Here is a 6,996-nt window from a genome sequence, read left to right on the forward strand (position 1 = left end):
ATTTGCATTTAGTAGGAAAGAAGGAGAAATGCTTGGTTAAAACAAAGTACAGCAGGTCCTCGAATGACGAGTGTCATTTTGTTGGATGTTGTAAGGTTGATGAGAAGAAATGGATTTCCCTGGGAGGGCCTCTGTCACCGTGGTTTGCAGGTTCTCCCCATGGGTTTCTTGGGGAATCTGGTGTCCTCCACATGCAAAAATGTGCATGCGAGGTGAATTTGTGTCCGAATTGTCCCAGAGCGAGCGAATGTAGGTGCGTGTGACTGTCCTGCAGTGGAAGGGTGTCCTCCCTGCTTCCTGAACTGCCAGAGGCCCCGGCCACCTGCCGCCCTGAACTGGAAAAAGTGGGTTGGAAAAGAATTCTCTGAATTGTTTTTATTAATCTTTCTAAAGTGTAGGTATAGCTTAAACTTATTTCAATGTTTGCTATTAGAAGTGTTTGGGGCCTTTAGAAGTTTGGTGATGTTTTTGTGACCAGAAATATGCCCTAGGGACTTGTTCATATCTTGTTCATATCTATCAGCCTGTGGTAAAATTGGTTTTGTTCTATGTCATTTTGCTTGAAGGCGCAGTTTCCAAGAACCTATCAATGATGTTAAGTGAGGACTTACTGTAATTACTTGAAGTGGGTAATGATTTGAACGAAGGAAAAACTTCTTGAGAGTTATGTGTAATTTATAAATCATATGCACGGCTGTGCTAAAATGTCATTTGTTTCTCCTTTATCCATTTTCCCCTCCAGGACAATCTGTTCTTGCCATTAGTCTTAATAAATAATAAAAGCTGGATTTCTAATAAATTGGTGATACCTTATGTAATAATATTTAATAATGAGCTGAAAAAGAGACCCAATGCTACAGCTCTTTGGATTTGCAAGACTTAACTGGTCAACTGACCAACACAAGTCTGACTGTTCACCAGATTTTAAACTGGAGAACAGCATTTCCTATGCTTTTGACCAGAAGCCTTCTTTAAGTGTCCATGGAAGGGTAAGAAGGGAAGATGAGGACCCCAAGACCACTGCCCCCTCATGGGGGTGCCCTGCCACTTGTCACATAGAACAGATTTTCAAGAACTCAGAGTGGCTGTCAATGAGGCTCTTCTGCCTTCAAGGCTCAGGAAACTCACATCTCTTGAAACAGACAGAGAAACGAGAGGAGTCATCATTATATGGCCCATTTGTAATTTTTTCTCATTGTTCTGAGTACTTGGATCCTATAGCTTTGTTTTTCTGCATATTCTTTCATCAATAAAGATAATAAAATGAAATTTTGTAGAATAGCTTTAGCCATAGAAACAAAATGCCAACAACTTTTACTCTATGAAAAACACATTGGTTAGTGGTCATACCTTGAACATTTTTTACAATAGAATATTTTACTATAGGGAAATACAAATAATATAAGTTAGAGTTCAACATTTCTAATGATGAATATTCTAAGAAAAGTCAATTAACAGTAGCTCAGATACATTCCTATATATGCTATATCTGTCAGGATAGTTATTGGGTGGTTGAGATTGAGTTAATTTAAACTATTTATCACACAAATGTGATCTTAGCTATAATTGATCACATCTTGTCAGATCTGACTCTCTTTTCTCTAAAAACAACATATGCCACTCTTGCGACAAAATAATTGTATGGCTAGAAGAAAGCTAGTTTTTCAAGTCATTAACTTTCTAAAAATACCTAATTTCTATAGATAAAAATGATAAAATTAGTGCCCCAAAGTCCTTGAACTCTTTTTGCACATGTTACAAATAAAGCTACGAATAACATTGTATAAATAACAGCTATATACACTTTGGTTCCTTTCCCCCTGTTTCTTTCTCCCTTTTTGTTTGTTTTCCCAAAAATATGTTCAGTGATACACTCCAGAAAATATATTTTTAATATTCTCTCTAGGACCATTATGAGGAACTTTGTTTAAATAATGTTGTTTCCCACTTCTTGTGGGCCTGGAGAGCAGAAGATGAGATTCTAAACTAAAATCTCATCTGGCAAACAGGACAAAAAAATAATGATAATATCTGTAATACTCAGCTCTACAGAGGTTGTTGTGGAAATTAATGTTTAACAAATTGATGAAAACAGAAAACTAAAAGATACCAGGAAGTATAAGCACCAATGGATTTAACATAATAGTTTCTAGCTTTTGAAGTAATTAAAAATAAAACAAACAAACTAATAATCCCTTAACATTCTTCTACTCATAATCCATTGATAGGCTAGGGTAGGAAACAAACATACAGTCTACATACTTTGCTTTTTGTCTAAGTAGTTTATTCTGCTTCTGAATAGGAGAAAATAATCCTCTGTGCTAGAAGGCACCATTCTAGGTGTTTTGTAAACATCTTAGTCAATCCCCATAAAACCGAGGGAGACTAAGTATGCCATACTCACTTTACAGCTGAGGCAGTGAACGCTCAGTAAAGTTAACTGCCCTAAATCATAGAATTATTGGTGAAGCAAGAATTTCACCCCAAGCCCATCACTTTGCAAATTTCATACTCTTTAAACTCTCATTGGTCTAATTTTATGTTCCTTTCACATTTACAAAACTAAAGATTGAAAAAAATCCTCTAATTAATTTTCTAGATGATTCTCTGGAGCCTCTACCGTCAGTCAGCTCCCTGTCATTGAGCATGTTCAAGCACTAAGTATCCATCTGATGAAGATTTCAGTTTAACTGGGAGTGGTTAAACCATAAGAATGTTAAGGTCCCTTTAAACTCTGTGACTAGTGACAATACTATGCCCATAACAGATATAGCAGAAATTCTCAGAAGTGACATGATCCCTTGGCATGAGACTGAGGACCATTTTCTCATGAAGAGCTTATGTGGGTAGACATTACCCAATTTGAGTCAGATTGGGGAAATAGAAGCTTTAAGTTTAAATTTCTAAGGAAAAATAATACTCTAATAAAAGCATAAAAGCACTGGGGGGAAAAAACCCTTAATATTTTTGCAAAATGAAAACACGTTTTTCTGCCTGGTGATGGTATTTTGGTTCCCAGATAGAACTGAGCATGGTAAAAATGGAAGGATTCTCATCAACTTTCTGTCTTTCCGACAAAGCTCTGGTTGGTGTTATGGAACTTGTACAGCCCATGGGAGTAATTACCACAGTAGATTGTCTAGCGATTAACTCCCTATTTTTTATTTCACAATCTTTATTATCTTTGAATCGTCTGAAGGCAGTTGTGCTTGTTTCTGGGCCCTAATTTCTGACAGTCAGTGAGAAAGATATTTCTTCCAGTTAGATAATACTCAGAAAGAAATGGGTAAACAGAACAGACACTATTATATCTGCATCTGTGACTTAGAAAAATGATGTTCTAAAGAATATAAATGATACTAGTGAGCTATATGAACAAGTACTCATTAAGAGCCAAAATTACAAAGATCCCTCAAAATAGCATACTCTTTTTTTACTAATCCTCCAGAAATAATTTGTGAATGGAGTATCCTGTGAAAAATCAACCAATGCTTGGAGTACTCAGGCCTTAATACATTAACAGCTGACATCTTAGGTTCTGAAAACAAGACAAAACAAAAAGATAAACAAAAAACAGGTTAACAGATATAATATAAAGAAGTAGCCTGGGGAAAATGGAAGATCAGGTTAGCTGATATAAGCAATTAATAAAGGACCCCCCCACACACTCGGTGCCCTATTGGTTAGCAGTGTTTTTGTCTTTAACTCTGGAACAACTGTAGGGATGAACACTGCTGCTTTACGTGGCTGCATTTGGCAGTAGCAAAGACAATTGTCTTTAATAAGAGACACTTGAGACATCATCAGAGTTTTAGAATCAACCCAGGTATAAAAGTTGAAAGAGCAGGGTGGATGGAACAAGCCCACTACTGGCAAAGGGTAAAATTAGCTGATTTAAGAGACCCTGTAGTGTGGAATTGATGTGACCTGTTTTTCATGTCCTATATTGGTTTATTCCAGTGTTGAATATTAATACTTTAATACTTGAGCCGAGTGTTTAACTTTGGGGGGGAATCTATTATGCTTTCAAAATTAAACATGCTTTGGTTCCTCTGTGGGCAAGGAGGTGTGCAGTTTCAGGAAGGCCTCGAAGACCTGGGGTCAAATCTGGACTGTCACTTACTGTGTGACCTTGGGCAAATCACTTAACTTCCCTGAACTTTGTTTTTTAAGAAGAATCTCTCCCTTGTAGAATTGTTCAGAGAACTAAATGAAATAATGTTTGGCGGCAACATGACTAAGAAAAAGAGGTACTCAATAGATAGTAGCAACTATGGTATGAATTAGATTATGATCTGAAAGCTACTTTTCAGCTTCTAAATTCCATAAAATTTGCAAAAATGAGCAATTAGTACAAGGGTTCTCAAAGTGTATATGAAAAAAGGATCACATTGTCAAATAAGTCTGAGAAATCGTACATGCTCCATCCCTTTCCCCTTCTAGGTCAGAATTCATTTTCAATACAATTGAGTTTGTAGAGAATTCCCAAAATTAAAAAAAAAAAAGCTTAGCTTTATGGAATCATGGTCTGCTAAACTCATTTAATCATAGAAACATCTTTTGCAGAAGATATTTTAACACCTTTTGAACTTTCTTGTATTTCACTTAGAGATATGCCAAGTTTGTAATTATTTTAAATGCCAGAGTATAAATAAATTTTTGAAATTAAGATACACTGAATAATCTGTGATACCTGGATACCAAAATTAAGGCTAATTTGATTTTAAGCAGCGGCAGGACAAGGTAGAGTAAATGAAGAATATAATGAAGGTGAAAGACCACTGACTAGGACCAGATTTTGTTGGTGTTATAATCATTTTCCGTTGATAGTATTTGATTAACTAGAACTGCCTTTGGAATTAAGGATTTCCAGGAGCTTGGAGAAATTCCTGGTGCAATTGTTTATTTGCCCTGGAGGAGAGAGACACTGTATCAGCATAGTACTATAGTTCCAGGCCGCCTCCTTTCAGAGCCCGGCTGGCGTGGCTCAGTGGTTGAGCTTAGCCCTATGACCCAGGGGTCAGAGTTCAGTTCCCTGTCAGGGCACAGGCCTGGTTGCGGTTTTGGGCTTGATCCTCGGTGGGGGGTGGCTGACGGATGAGTCTCTCTCATCACTGATGTTTCTGGCTCTCTCTCCCTCTCCCTTCCTCTCTCTGAAATCAATAAAAACATATTTGAAAAGCAACAACAGTGGGACATATAGAAAAACTAAGGCTATTACAAATCCGGCTCGCAATGTTCGCATTCCTATGTTTTAGGAACACCAACTTTATTTTTCTTTTGACGGCCATAAATAGCGCTGAACTTTCCTTAACACTTTTATTTATTTATATATTTACTTTCTTTTTTTAAGCCAGCAATTTCCCTAAGTTTACTATTCTTCTATATAGATATCACATGTAGTTCTAAGAAATAGAAAAGAGACTGCAGGACCAAAGGATTGGGTTTTGAAATTACTTTGAAAGCAAAAGAAACAGAAGGCGTGGAAGCTGTTACTTCTATGTTATTTTTATGAGCAGCCACTTTATCATTTTTAAGCAGCACAATATTTTACATTAAAGCATTCATTTTAATGATTTGATATTAATCAAGTTCTTAGCACTATTATTAACGGTAATTTATTGATGTTCTAGGTGTACTTGTTTTCAGATTTTTGTCTCCATATCCAAATGAAATAGAACATTCCACAGTTATTGCAGTCAAATATAGTCAACTCTCAAAAGTTTCTAAAGTTGAGTAAAGATAAATATTTAAATTGTCTGATATTTACTGTCCAAATCTGGCCTTTTCAGCTATCATGTACTTGGAATGTGCATTATAGTTTCAGGTAAAAAATTTTTTGCTCATCCTATTGAATCTTGTTAACATTTATAGTAAAGGACAAACAATTCACCTATCCTGATAAAATATATTGTAGCTTCCTGAAACCTTTGCATTTAGAATAAATGCCAACTTGTTTTGGGATCCATGACCATTTTCAAATTGCATTGCACAGTGTAGTGCAAATGTGAATTAATTAGCAGGATCTTTATTGTTCAAAAGTAAAACAGTAGAGGGATTTTTCAATGTACCGCAGCTGTTACCTATGGAGGAAACACATTTCGCCTTACTAAGAAGAGCTGCACAAGCACATATGTTGTTATGGACAGATTCTTCAGTGTTTCCTTAAGCAATGCTATTTCGTAATGGGTTTCACATTGAATATAGAAATCTTTCCATTGCTGCCCACTCAATTTCTGCCTCTAGGTTGATTTTAAAAGAGAAGATGACATTTTTAAGGGCGATGAGAGTGGGGGTGACGAAAGGGCTCTTTATAAAAGATGCAATATTCACCAAGGTCATAAAGAAATTATGCCTATATGCACATATCTATTTAAATATTCATTTAAAGAATGTATGTGCATCTCTGTGTACATGCTGTGTCCAGAAAACATGTGGAAGAATATAACCTGAAGGCAGCCTCATGAAATGACAAAAATGAAAAGGAAATTAAACTCATATACGAATAGATACTGCAAATAATATAGAAGGTAGGACAGTATCCACAAATAATGTAATAAATCCTTTGCTCATTGGATTTTTTGCCTAGATTTGAGGCCTTTAAACATCAACCAATTATGGTAAATGTTTAACTGTAGGAGTTCAGGCAAACAGCCAAATTCTGGTTTCAAAACTATTGCTACTTTTAGTTTATAGAGTTTTTCATTTCTAAGTAAAAGCATTTCTGGGTACTGGCTGTCGCTATAGTGGCTAGAGGTACTGGAATTTGAATAAATGGACTAGGTCCTTAAGCAAGGGGCCCTGCAGTATTTCCTGAAATGTGTGAAGGAATGGGGTACTAGGAGTGCTGGGGAAATACTTCCCACTTATAACTTAGCTCTACCTACCTAAAGCCAGTTTTCCCAACAGATACAAAGTAAAGAAAAAGAGTTGTTTTTCTTAGCCAAGCATCTACAGAACTGCAAGGTTGGGGGAAGGGAGCTCAACCACAGATTC

This window comes from Miniopterus natalensis, chromosome X, assembly GCF_054644295.1.
Source record: "Miniopterus natalensis isolate mMinNat1 chromosome X, mMinNat1.hap1, whole genome shotgun sequence".
Classification (NCBI taxonomy): domain Eukaryota; kingdom Metazoa; phylum Chordata; class Mammalia; order Chiroptera; family Miniopteridae; genus Miniopterus; species Miniopterus natalensis.